This window comes from Arvicola amphibius, chromosome 12 (assembly GCF_903992535.2).
Source record: "Arvicola amphibius chromosome 12, mArvAmp1.2, whole genome shotgun sequence".
Classification (NCBI taxonomy): domain Eukaryota; kingdom Metazoa; phylum Chordata; class Mammalia; order Rodentia; family Cricetidae; genus Arvicola; species Arvicola amphibius.
The window spans coordinates 58,186,578-58,201,726 of record NC_052058.2 but is presented as its reverse complement, the minus strand read 5'-3'; positions in this window follow the sequence as shown (position 1 = coordinate 58,201,726).

The window sequence follows — 15,149 nt, the reverse complement described above, 5'->3', positions numbered from 1 at the left end:
GACGTTGGACTAGCCTGAGCAATTAGAAGGCCCTAGAGGAAAGTGGCCCAGCTTCTTCTTTGCCGTTCTTTAATTTCTATTTTATTTTCCAAAGTGACTTCCTTGGAGGAAGGTTTGAACACCTGTAGGTTTTTCCTTGCCTTTAGCTTTGACGCCTATCAATCAATCATTATTTATTATTAAAGTCTGTAACTTTGGATGATGTAACTTACCGAGCTTTCTTCCTAATAATCCACCCAGCACCTGACAGTGGCTTTCCACCCATTCTTTTAGGTCTAGTCCCTTTAAAGAATTCCTGTTTTCAGATTCCTCCTCTCCCACTTCAGTGGGTGCAAAGCTAGAACCAGGGAGGAGAGTTGCCAAGATACTAGACCAAGGTAAGAAGGACTTTTGGTTGACAGCCAGGTAGTCTTGGGTTGTCCTGTATAGGCTTGATAGTGGTTATTGTCCAGGGTTTTCCTGGCATGAGAAGCTGGCAAAACATTGCCCCATCTGGCTAGCAGGATGCCCCCCACCCTAAGCGAACCCCCTCTGAACCAGAAGTCAGGAACTATGCTTTCTGACATCTTAATTTGCTGACATGCTAATCACACATGACAAGTCACTGGTTCCATGACACATAAAGAACACAGTATTACCCTCATGCAAACAGCATGTCTGGGGTGGAGCCGCTTTCCTGATCATGACTGACAATGAAGTACATATTCATTAACAGAGAATGGGCGATGCTAGCTGGAATCTGCAGGAGGACCATGTTTTAATATTTCTATGGAGCTTCTGTCGGACCCCAGTGTGCCCTTCCGGTTTTAGTTCCTGTAACCCTAAGTAGTGTATTAGAAAAATCCCTCCTATCTTGAGTGGATGTTTCCAAATTACCCCCAACTCTCACAATATTCCTATTAAAAGATTTCAAAACTTTGCAGCACTAAAAGGACATGAGACCAAAAGCACACTTACCGGCAGTGAGTTATAGGGTCCGTCCTAGTGCAGAATGTGAGGTCAGTACATTGAGAGACCTAGTGTAGTTTAACCGTGTCTGTCTGCTTCTCACACTACCAACTAGTTGCATATACCACAGGGGTAGTTTTAGTCAAAAGCCCTGGGATGCAGGCAATGCAAGTGTGCACTTCTCAGGCCTTAGGCTGCTAGAAGCCTTTGCTGTACCTCACAGTGCAGAGTCCTGTACTTGGGAGTTCTTCCTAGTCCTCTGTCTATGTCTCTGGCTGATTCCCTTGGTCTTCATGGAGAACTTCTCTCCCTCTTAAATACTGATATTTTCCTAAGCTATGTCTGTCGGTATTTTGTTTTTTGTTTGTTTGTTTTTACTGTCCTTTATAATAAACAGGTTGTTCTTAGATTTCACATATACTCATAGGTTAATTTCTACTTGTTTGTCCATACTACCCTTGGTCTCCTGAATCCCCTGTCTATCCAGTATAATTTGCTACTGAGCAATATCACAACAACCATCCTTGTTTACCAATGAGTCTAAAAGCCATAATTTTTTGTTTTTGTTTTGTTTTGTTTGTTTTTAAACAGAATTTCATGGGATAGCCCGGGCTGGCTGATGTAGGAGTGTTTCTATCTACCTGCTGTTTCATTGGCTAATTAATAAAGAAACTGCTTGGCCTGATAGGTTAGAACATAGGTGGGTGGAGTAGACAAAACAGGATGCTGGGAGTAAGGCAGAGGCCTCGGGCAATTGCCCTGCCTCTCCTCTCTGGGACAGTCGCCATGAAGCCAGCCACCAGGTCAGACATGCTGAATCTTTCCCGGTAAGACACTACTTCGTGGTGCTACACAGATTATTAGAAATGGTTTAATCAAGATGTGAGAATTAGACAATAAGAGGCTGGAACTAATGGGCCAGGCAGTGTTTAAATGAATACAGTTTGTGTGTTGTTATTTCTGGGGCTAAGCTAGCTATGTGGGAGCTGGGTGGTGGGACACAGCCCGCCTGCTTCCTTTTCACTGCAGCTGGCCTCACACTTGGAGTCTTTCTCCCTCAGACTCCTGAGTGCCTTGATTACAAAGGTGTGCCACCCGAATGGAGCTCCAAAGTGGTTAAAATAAGGTTAACTAGGCTAATAAGGCCTTTACTACACTTTTATAAACGTCAAATGATCATGCATACAATCCATCAGGTACAGTGCTTGGCATATAGTAAGCCTTGAAAATAAAAAGGCAGCCATTTCCCCAGTGACCACACATACTCACTGAGGAAAGTGAAATTTAACACACTCAAGATTTTTTCCACCCCTATGAATCTTCTTCTCCCAGTAGAAAATGAGCTTTTCAGCTTCCTCCCACTCAGATAGCACCCCCACCTTCTCCAGGTAATTAGTAGTATTTGCCAATTTTAGGGCTGGGGAGGCAATGGCTTAATGAAATGGTTATGACCATTTGCTGTTCTTCCGCAGGACCTGGGTTCCATTCCTAGCACCCACATGATGGCTCACAACTCTTTATAACACCATTTTCAGGGATCTGATGCTGTCTTCTGGCCTCCATAGGCACAGACATACAATGGTGCACAGACATACATGCAGACAAAATACCCATACACATAAAGTAAAATAAAAACATTGTTAAAGTGTCTACCAGTTTTATATAACAATCTACGATATCAACAAAAAATAATCACCATATTCTGGTGGAACTGAAATGGAAAGATAGAGCAATAATAGAGTGGGAGAGTAATAAAAGCTTCATGAAAATATGTAGGTGTGATATTTGGATGTGTTTATATTGTATAAACATAATACAGTCAGTAGTTAAGGTTCCTGGCCAAATATCCTCCAAAAAATGTGTGTAAATGCCTCCTTGAAGGTGCCCAAGTCTTAATCATCAGGTCATTTCAGATGGACCACATGTGGCTCTTGGGAGGATTAAGACAAAAATCAAAGAGGAATTGTCTTACTGTGATCACATCCAACAGGTATTAATCCTCTTTTTGTCTCTTCCCTCATATCTGAATGGCCCAGGCCACATGTTCTTTGGGGCTGCACTGAATAGTAAGTGGCTCAATTCTTGTTACCTCTGCAGTTTTAATAAAATCCTTTCAAGATGGCAAATGCATGCAATTATGACGTTAGCCTTAAGACTAATAGGCAAGTCACAGCACATAGAGCTACTGAGAAAGCTGCTACTAAAGCTGGAAGAAAACTAATGCTTTGTGGGGGGGGGGGGAGACCCATTATGAGGATTCAAGAATCTGCATGTTTGTTGGATTCTTGGCCTTACACAAGGCATATGGATCAAGACTTGGGGTCTCTACAAGATCCCTAACTTTTGGGTCACAAGTTTGTTTATGGCCCAGGCTCAGATGACACAAACATTTATTGAAGAATACAAAATGCTTTGTTCCTGGGTGAATTTTGGATGATCAGAAACCAGTAAATCTCTTCAAGAGACTTCAGAGTTGATTCACACAATGTTCACAGGTATGCTGTGGATAACTTCCCTTGTCTTGTTGTCCCAGAAATCTGGAGCCAACCCCAGGCTCCCTCTTTAACTGCTTTCTTCTCCCTGGGAGTTTGCACAAATTCCTAATTATTTTAGCTCCCCCTCTCCTCCTTTTCCCTGGTTCTCCACTTTTCCTGTAATGCTGGATGGTTGAGATTTCTCCTCTAATTTCATATGCTAGATTAAGTATATATTTTTACCATCACTTTTTTTTATGTCTTTCTTCTGCCGCCAGGGGTGCACCCACCCACTGAGATGGTGGGGCTGATCTAATGGGAGCTCGCCAAGGCCAGCTGGACTGGGACTGAAAAAGCATGGGATCAAACCCGACTCCCTGAACATGGCGGACAATGAGGGCTGCTGAGAAGCCAAGGACAATGGCACTGGGTTTTGATCCTACTGCATGTACTGGCTTTGGAGGGGCCTAGCCTGTTTGGATGCTCACTTTCCTAGACCTGGATGGAGAGGGGAGGACCGTGGACTTCCCACAGGGCAGGGAACCCTGACTGCTCTTCGGCCTGGAGAGGGAGGGGGAGGAGAATGGGGGGAGAGGGAAGGAAATGGGAGGCTGGGAGGAGGCGGGGAGGAGGCAGAAATTTTTAATAAAAATAATTTTAAAAAAAGAATGTGTAACAAAAAACATACTTGAATCTGTCTTACTTCAAGCTCTGCCACAGATTAAATAGTGGTAAAAAAAATTCGAAACTCTTTTATCCCCCTTACCTGTCTCCAACAGATGCTGTAGGCAATGTGTGTGTAACTTGGGATAGAAGTCACAGCTGTGTCTAAGACCAGCTGAGTTACCATCGCTCTCTGTTACCTTTTCCTAACATTCTGCTTGACCTTTCCCCCACAAATAAGCAGGAAGCTTTAAAAGGTGAAACTGAGGCACCTGACTTTTAAAAATCTGAATACTGTGTTATCTCAATACTTAGAGCTCCCAGGAAAACCACTGCTTTTCCGAAGTCCCATGTCCACACATTGTTGTGCTGAGGGTCACGCTTTCATCATAAGAATGTTTGGTGACTTTAATCCCAGCACTCGGGAGGCAGAGGCAGGCAGATCTCTGAGTTCGAGGCCAGCCTGGTCTACAAGAGTTAGTTCCAGGACAGGCTCTAGAAACTACAGGGAAACCCTGTCTCGAAAAACCAAAAAAAAAAAAAAAAAAGAATGTTTGGTGACATTGCAGATCTTAACTGTGACATCAGGTATGATGGTGGATGCCTGCCACCTAAAAACTCGAACAAAGCAGGCCAAAACATCCTGAATTTCTGGTCGGCTTGTGCTATGCAGAGATATTTTTGTCTTAAATTAAATAACAAAAACAAAAAACAATACAAAAGAAAAATGTCAAACATAAAATTTGAAGGTGAGATTTAGTGATGTCTCTAATATTCATTATTCTCGTTCTCTATCAAATTATTGCCTAAGGCTTTAGATGTTAAAATTTTTTATCTTTTTTATTCCAAATGATATAAAGTGCAAGCTAACCATTCATTTTTATAATCACTACTAGACATCTTGCTCTGGTCATGTAGAGCCCAGGTTGGAGGAGAGAAAATAGCTTTAGATATTTTTGGTTCTGTCTTCTTAAAGCAACTCTAAAAACGTTAGTCCCTCTCAACCTCCAATTCCGAGCTTCAGCATTCAAGCTACTACAGACATGGTAAAGTAACAGATGGAGCATCTAAAACGGTGCCTGGAAAATGGGTAAATAGTCAATAAAGTTTAGTTCAGAGTCTACATTTGGCTATGATGTAGTTGTTTGGACCAGACCAGCAATGCTCTCTCCAAGAGCAAACAGAATACCTGAAATATTTGTGTCCTTGTCATCTCAAATATCAAGAGGAAGCCAAGAGTTGGACAACAGTATTCCAGAAAAAGATACTCTGAAGTTAACTAAATTCCCTTCCTTCTCTTTGAAAGGGGAATAACTCTCCTACCAGCTTCCCATACAGGTTATTCCCAATATAGAACCACAGGTAAGAGGTACAGATTATTAAGTAAATAAAAATTAGAGCAGAGATTTTTGACAGCTTGATAGATCCAGGAAGATCATCGATGTTTACGATTTTCTTAGGAAGAAAATTCACAAAACATACTCTAGTATATGTCAAGATTTCTAGAAAGCTGAGCTTTTAATCAAGTCTCAAAATTATTGAAAACATTGAAACAAGCCAATTAAATCTTCCAGCTAGAAAGAGTTCAAATGAGATTAACCTATTTTCAAGAAAAAAGATAACCAGAAGATCTCTGGATGCTTAGAAATTAAGCTGTTCAATTCCACAGACTGTTCATCAAGGAAAAAATTAAAATGCAAATTACAAATAATTTGGATCATACATCACACACATACACACACACACATATATGGTGTTTTTTAAAAAGGTACTAAAATCTATGAGTCACATAACTTTATCAGAGAAGACATTTTTCTTCAGTTTAATGACTAACTGTAACATGATTTCTAATTGGTCTTAATAATAAAAACTCAGAGTCAGATATTAGGGGGTGAAAGCTGAAGATCAGAGAAGCAGAGGAGCCAGCCACTAGTTCTTGCCTCTCTGAATGCACAGCCCTAAAGGGATAGCCTGTCTCTACAAGTCCTCAGACTGAATGCGCAAGATCCTGTATCCTCCCACTTTATAGTTTTCTCTCCATTCAGCCATATCCCTTCCTGTCTCCACCTCCCTATTGCTGGAATTAAAGGCACAAGATTTCCAAGTACTGGGATGTAGTGGCATTTCATTTATTTGTATTTTAAAAAATAAAGTTTGCCTGAAGATCAGAGAGTACAGAAGCCCCAGTGGTCAGCCTTACAGACCAGGCGGTCATAACACACACCTCTAATCCCAGTCGCCACACGAGTTGCCAGAGAAACTGCCTGGTACACGCCTTTAATCCCAATTGCGCACACCTTTAATCCTAGCCCTAGACAGGATTATAAAACAGGAGGAGACAGCTCTCACTCACAGTCTCATTCTGAGATTCTTGGAGGCAGGATCGCCATTTCAGACTGAGGTCCAGGTAAAAGCTACTTTGTTTTCCAGATCTTCAGTCTGAACTTGGGTTTATCTCTCTGAGTTTTTATTAATTGTGCTTCACTGGAATTAAAGGTGTATGCCACAACCACCTGACTCTGTTTCTCTCTGAGACTCCATCAAGCTAGTGTAGCCCAGGGTGGCCTTGAACTCACAGAGATCAATCTGCCTCTGCCTCTCAAGTGCTGGGATTAAAGGTGTATGCTATCACTGTCTGGCTTCTCTGGCTAACTAGTGGCTCACTCCACACTCTGATTCTCAGGCAAGCTTTATTTGTAAAAACACAAACAAAATATAACCACAACTAATGGGCAAAACAATAGAGGCAAAAATTAGAATTTTAATAAAGGAAGTTTGCGAGTGAGAGAACACACTTATAATCCCACTACTCTGAAAGCAGTGGCAGGTGGATCTTCGTGAGCTTGAGGCCTGCTTCACCTACATATTGAGTTTCAGGACAATCAGTGCTTTTTAGAGAGAGCGTGTCTCCAAAAAAATCCACAAAGATAAAAGCAGATACTCTAAATAGCTAAGAAAAAGCCATGAACTCATAGCAAGGCCAAGAAAGGGTGGCAAAGAAGGAGAAATTGCTGGTGCTGGGAATGGTGTTATGAATCCTCATGGTAAACATTTAAAGAATGCAGTGGTGATGAAAGTCACAACCTTGGCTCATATATGACAGGCAAGCATTGCACCATTGAACCGAATCTCTGCTGTCTGAATGGAACATTATAAAAGTTTTATTATGATGAAATTGAAAACTCAGAGGACATAAAATCCCCTAAAAACATAATTTACCAAAACTGACAGAAACATAATTAGAGAGTCTGAATAATTTTGCACCTTTTAAAGAAAATGAGTGTGGCATTCTCTCCACAAAGAGATCTTCAGGCTCAGCTGTCATTAAAAGTGAAGTCTTCCAACAATGTGTAAAACAAACAACGGAACATCATAAAACTAAGTGAAGAATAAAGAGGAGAAACCTCTTAACATTGTATGAGAACAGTGTCATCCTATCAACATCACCAAATAGGAGAAGAAAAATAATCACATATAGGAAAAATTACAGGCTCATCTTCATAAGTAGACAAAATTTTAGAAAAGTCAAGCAAGTGAGTGAGATACAAAAAATCAAACACTTCACAATCAAGTTGAGTTTATTGCAGGAATGCAAGGTTGGTTTAATAGTACAAAATGAATCAATATGAGTTTAATTTAATGAAAGAGAAATATGTTTATTACCTGATGACGAAAAAGCATTTGAAAAAAAAAAAAAGAAAAAAAAAAAGAAAAAGCATTTGATAAAATTCACTAAGTATAATTCAATTCTTTTTATATTTGTGGTTAAATCTAATTATAATTTTTAAAATTCTTGGAGTGGGTAAGTACTTGCTATACAGCATGAGGACCTAAGTTTGGATCCCAGCACCCATACAACAGAAATGTGTGGACTTAAAAACATAGTATATGCATGTAATCTAAGCAGTAGGAAGACCAAGACAGGAGGATGATGAGTAGCTAGCCTGGGCTACAGAATAAGAGCCTATCTTAAAACAAAACAAAAACAAACAAACAAATACCAAAATCCCTAAATGCCCCAAATTAGTATTAAAGATAAAAGGTTTGTATGCTAATTAAATTTGATACTAGCAATAATATGGATAATTTTCTCAAAGATAATATTTGAAAAACAGCAGGCACAAACACCATAGAGTTTATATATCATTTGATTTAGAATGAACAAGCTGGTTTTGCACATTACTTTTCCAAAACCGAAAAGATCCCATGTCACATCTCAGAAACAAATTAAAACAGGAAATCAAAAGCCCAGTTTTGTTATAAAGATATCATTTATTTACGGAAATCAAAAGCCCAGTTTTGTTATAAAGATATCATTTATCTACCATAAAATATTTCCATATGAGTTAGTTGGAGGATTAATAAAATGTTTATACCATAATGCTAACTGGTCTGATGAATAGCAAATGTTTTTCTTTAAGTTGCAGTCCTGAATAGGATTTTAGCCATGCTTCTCTGTGTCCGGTGAAATGATACCTTGTGCTGGTTGACGCTTGTCAACTTGACACAAACCTAGACCTATCTGGGAAGAGAGAATACCGCTTAAGAAAATGCCTCTATAAGACCAGCTTGTAGAACAGTCTGTGGGGCTACTGTCTTAATTAATGGTTGATATGGAAGGGCACAGCTCATTGTGAGCAGCAATGTCACGCCTAGCGTGTTTTCCTGTGGTATACGAATCAGGCTGAGTAAGCTGCAGGGAGCAAGCCAGTAAGCAGCATTCCTCCATGGCTTTTGCTTTAGTTCCTGCCTTCAGGTTCCTGCTTTGAATTTCTGTCCTGACTTCTCTTGGGAATGAGCTAGGACCCGAAAGTTTTTGTTTCCTTTCCTCCCCGAGTTGCTTTTGGTCATGTAGTTTGATCATAGCAATAGAGACCTTAACTAGGACACATGTCAAGAAGATAGTTGTAGATGATTACAATAAAGTCGTCCCACACTAGCTCAGAATGGAGTGTAATAAAGGTTTGTTTATTTAGGGGTAGATGCACAGATCAGCAGTCCTCTGCACAAACAGGAACCGAATCCAGTAGCAAAGAGGGGCTGTGCAGGTTTCTACATCTGTTTATATAGTACATGTGACCACGCCCAGAGTGAGCCAGTATCTCAAGAGCTATTGGCTAAAGGAGTTCCCCCCACAGATAGCATAGATGTCTAAAATTCATGTGCTCAGAATAATTTTCTACCAGCTGTGCGGTCGTGCCCACTGCTCTCAATTTCAGAGCTGAACAACTGTACTTTGTCATCTTTAGATGAGTGTGAACAGTGTATCAAACACCACAGTAGGTGCTTTTTATCCACTCTTTTACATGCTGTTCACAACAGCCTCATAATAGACGCTGTATCCCCTTCTACAGATTTAAAAAAAAAAAACAATCAAGCAGATTCCCCAGGGGAGTCATCAAGCCATGATTAAAATCTGTTCCTCACTGATGATCAATCCCAAGGTCTGAAACATGGTTGAAATGTTACTCTGGGATGAATGCATTTACAATGTAAAACAATACTAATCCAGGGACATGAAACTGTTAGTGTAAGATCCGAAGACATTTATCCTTGAAAGATACTGTTTTCCTTCCTTAGCCCATGCCTATTGAGTCCCACTGCTCTAGGAAACACACACACACACACACACACACACACACACACACACACACACACACACACACATGAAAACAAAAACAAAACAGAAATATCAAGAGCAAAAGAACACTAATACCTGTATTTACTTCACCAAGGGATCCAGATCTCAGGATAACTTGAGAACTTTGCAGTCAGAGTAAAGGAGGAGAGGCCAGCATTCAGATTTGCTGGGAAGTTTTGGGTACAACATAGGTTTAAGGGATTGCAAAATGTACACTGAGCTATAACTCAGAGGTCACCTGACCGTGCTTCCCCACACCTTTTCCTTACCTTCTGTTTGAAAGCCATTGGTCCTGAGGTTGTTACACAGGGGTGCACACCTCAGGCAGGAGCCTCAGCATCCAGGAGGCAGCTGCCTCTTCTTGCTCAGATGGGAGACCTGTTATCACGACTGCCTCTGCCCCGGCCTGGTGAAATGTGTTCCTTTGGAGACAATAGTTACAATTGAGAAATAACTGTACTTCCACGAGTTGAAGAAGAATCTGAGCTACTGTTCTTGCTTGCAGCACGGGAGCTCATAAAAACCTTGAGCCCATTATTCACGCACCAGAACAAAGAGGGCTCTATTGAAGATCAAATAGAAAGTATAACGACTGAGTCAGGCAGCACTTAAAGTGAGGAATCCAGAATCCTTTATTGCCCATATTGCTTTTAATGATATTTGAGATTAAAGCTCAGAAAGAACCGGCTTGCACAGAAATGACAGGCTTGATTTCTCTGCGTTTGCTGAGTCTGGGTAGCCACAGCTTCAGTCTGAATAAGATACCTGTCCTCTCCTCAGTGCACGTCTCACGTCTGTCTTTCTGTAACCATCAAAAAGTGTGCTTCGAAAACAACTCCTCAGACCTTTTAACATGCAGTATGCATGCCCACTATCCCTAGGAATCCAGGAAATCTGACTTGCCCACCGTGTGCTCACTGCTAAGAGAGAAAAACAAACTTGTATTTGTAAAATGATTTGTGTTGCAGGATTGATAATTGAATACTTAATTTAATTCTCAAATCTTAAAAAAAGAGAAGCAATTTCTATAACTGACTTATTTTTCCTAACTTTTCTGTGTGCAGGACCAAAAGAAAGTTTAAGTTGATATTTTGTGGTACCTCAAACGCCTAGACATTGAAGTCTTTTGAAGGTAACTTGATGTCATGTCTGTTGTCTCCTGGCGGTTTCTTCCTTGCTTACTTCCTTCTGACTTCCTCTAGGATGGCATCTTAGAATATCGAGGAGGGTGTCTCAAGTTTCACAGGGACTGGGAGAATAAACTTAAGATTCATGTATGAAAGTTCTGCATTGACTTTTGGGTCCTCTGTGACAAGATACTTTTGGGGGGCTCAATTTGGGAAACTCCTCTCTGACAATGCTATTGGTAAAGGTGCATTTCTATGCCCTCTTAAGGTTCAGGCTAGTTGATGAAGCTTATCCAGCACTGCTCGGTCTCAGGCAGCTGGGTTCTGCTTCCCCACACCCAGACCTTTGCAGGTCTCCTAACTCTTCCCACAAACATGCTATGCATGTCTAACAGCTCAGCTCAGTTGTCTTCCATATCCCTAACCTCATTCTGGACCACAGAAGTTGCAAACTTCTGGATGTTTCTCGTACTCCAGAGGAGATGAGGAAGTCATTCAAGGGGTAACCCAGGACTCATAAACAAATCAACTCTTTCCACAACTTTCTTTTGGATTCAGGAGAGAATTCCATGAGCCCACTGCTTTCCAAAGATCTGAATGGAAAGTGGGTTTTTGAAAATACCTTGGAATTGGCAGGACACCCTGTAAAGAGAAAGTCTGAGGCGCTGAGGCTAACCATTCACTCCTTTCTTCTCTCCTTTTCTTCAGCCCAGTTGGTCGACAGGATAGTCTCACCCTCGTCTATGAAGTTTCTCTACCATTGGAATCTGATACTGAAGTAGTATGCCCTAATTCTTAATGATTTACAGGAGTTTAAAAATTAGAAATGTGTTTTGTCTTTCCCAATGCTTGCCTTCTAAGAACATTATCATAATAATGATTAAGAGTCCATCCCATGTTTGGTCAATTGTTGAGTTATTAGCTGCTTTCTTTTCTGTCTCCACCCTCCACGTTTATGCAGATGTCTGTTTCTGAATAGCTAGAGTTACACGGACATAAGTTTTTAAAAAGTGTGCATTTTAAGATTTACTGTATTTTGACCTATTTATCATATCTTGTACCTAAAAAATGAATGTGTAGATTTATATTTTATTCACCATTGCTTTTGCATGTTTATGTATGTGTATGTGCACATTTTGTATGTATGCAGGTGCATGTGTATGTGGAATCCAGAGGACAAATTTAACTGTCTCCCTTAGGAATGTCATTCACTTCCTTTGAGACAGGGTCTATTATTAACTCAGTGCTCACCAGTTTAGCTGACCTGGCTGGTTAGCTATTCCCAGGAATTCTCTGGTCTCTAGTCTCTGCTACCCCAGGATGCCATTATGCCCAATATCTTCATGCGAGTTCTGATGATCATCCTCAGCTTCTCATGCTTGCATGATGAGCACATTGCAGACTGAGCCCTTCTCCCTGCTTCTATTGCATTTTTAAAATACATCGTCTCATTGCAAGTTTATAAGCTACAATGGAAACGGCAAAAACGAAGCATACACCACAGCCTGGACAACCAGAAGTAGAGCTAATTGAATCACTGGGATTGTTTTCTTTTTGATAATCTGGTGCAACACACACAAATAAGTCCCTTCCTGTTGGGATTTCTTAGAGCTTTCAGTGACAGAACACAGGTTTTCCGCGCGAATGCCTGAGATGTGCGCTCTATTTTAAGAAGTCATGAAGATGTAAGCCAGGCATAGTGACACAGCTACCCAGTGACTAAGGGAGAAGGATCACAAATTCAAAGACTGTCTAGATTACAGAGTGAATCATAGGCCAGACTGGGCAACTTAATAAGACTCTGTCTCAAATAAAAAGTTAGAGATAGCTATACAGCTTAGTGATGGAATGTTTACCTAACATTCATGAGGTCCTGGGTTCAATCCCTAGCAACACACACACACACACACACACACACACACACACACACACAGAAAAATGAGGTGGTAAATGACAGTAAAATCTGTCAACTGTGGAAAAGCCCTTAAACATTGCAGGAAAACAAAAATAAAAAGATAAAAAACAAAAAAGCAGTTACTCTATCATCCTAAAATAAATAGAAATGAAATAATGTTACCATCATTGAATATTTTAGAGCATATTTGGGAGAACAACAATAACAAATAAACAGCATAGAAACTAAGGGCTATACGCTGACATTCCAGGTAATGAGTCTTGGTGATTCATTTCTGATACGTACATCTTAATATGCCCAGATAACACTATTTTGCCTTTTCTCATGGGAGCATCAAGTCAACTCAGTTTGCCTATCGGCTTCTGACAGAAGTGACTCATGAATGAACAGTAAAATATTGTTGTAGTAAAGGTTACAACCCTAATTTCTCTTTAATGCTAGTAGTGGTAATGCCTAGGTATAGAGAAAAGAATCAATATTTCTAAAGTTTACAGAATATATACAGACAACAATATAGTGTTATTTGTTTAGAGTTTGGCTGCCTTTGCTTTTCAGGCAAGTGTGGATGCCTTATTAATGAATGGGTAGCATTGTATTAACGAAAGATAGATAGCTCCCACACTGTCAAAAGTATTCTATATGCTTCTGTGATTGGTTAATTACTGGATGACCGTCCTTCACATCTCCTAAATGTCCATTATATGCTCTATTTATATACCATTCTTTGTGGTGTTTTGGATGACTTTTTCAGATCTATTTTCTAACTCAATTATCTCTTTAGCAGGACCTAATCTTTTGTTTAATTCACCTAGCCAATTATTTTCTGCCAATGACCATCTATATCGATTCTTTTTAAGACCCCACCCTTACATAATGATTTACAATGCATATATTATTTTTAATATTTTGAATGTATTTATTTAATATCCTTAAAAATTGACATTATCATTTCTTAGGGTAAAAGTTTTACTATTTGCATATTTTAGTCACTTTCTCTAAAGATTATTAATTTTTATTTATTTATTTAATTTTTACTTAATTGTGATTTTGTGATTTTTAATGATTAACTGTAAAAATAATAAAAATTAAAAAAAATAAAGGCTAAAACTTTAGAGTTTATTAATACAGAAAATGGAGCGTGGAGTTAAATAATTTTAAGACCATTGTGTTAGTTTCTTTGGGAGAAAAATAGTAAAATGTTTAATTTTTAAGTTTTTAATAAAGTTGAATTCATGTATTATAAATTTGAGGTTAATCACTAAAAAGTATAAATTGAATATACAACCTCAAAACCACTAGAAGAAAATAAAACATTAAGACAAAACAACAAAATTGGTAGAGTTATGGGAATAAAACCATAGAGAGATGCGCGGTAAATATAAAACATGAAACCAAATATGTCAGTACTCACAGCACTCACTACACACAGACTGAGACCATCGTTAAACATCAAAGTTGCTTAGAAAATGTTTGAAAGAAAAGATACAGTATTGTAAAATCAACAAATGACCATCTAAAGCAAAACAACAACAACAGGCTGAACAATAAGAGGGCAGACTATGAATAATGGAAGGTTAAACTGCTTCAGTCAGCTACTGGATGTAAGTCAGTTGGTAGAATGCTTGCCGTGTATGTACAGAGCTCTGGGTTCAGTCTATGGCAGCACGTACACTAAACCTGCTGGACATACCTCGAATCCCAGGACTAGTGAGAAGAAGGAGGAGAAGTGTTCAAAGTCATCTTCAGCTGCAAAGTGAGTTCAAGGCCAGCCTGTTACACATGAGACTGTCTTGACAAACAAACAAACCAGCTTTAGTCATATGGTAGACTATAATATGATATGAGAGACTCTAATAGACTAAGAGGCTAGGAACGAATGATCTTTCCAAACTATGTCTACACACCTATGCTGATTTATATACAGCTTCACCAGTCAACATACCTTTTGAAAATAATATAAATATAAAAGATACAGAGGAATCTATCGCCATGGAAGTAACTGCAGGGTTCTTAAAATACATGTAAAGCGTTACTACGTGTTGTTCATGGGTATAGATGTCAAAAAAACTTATAATACAAAAATTGACAGATTCATAGACAATTTATTGTAATGATTGACTTGTTTTATTCTGCCAAAAAAGAATGAAGGAGTGAAGAACACAATAACAAATACAGTAGTTAATAATTACTAACAATAGGTACATTTAAATAACAGATCTTGTACCAAACATATATATGTATATATATATATATATAAAATAGATGGCATATGTATGTATATATATATATATATGATAGCTAAATAGACAAAGTCTAGCTAGACTGATAACGACAGATAAGTAGATTACAAATAGACAGATGATAGTTAGACCAATAGGAAC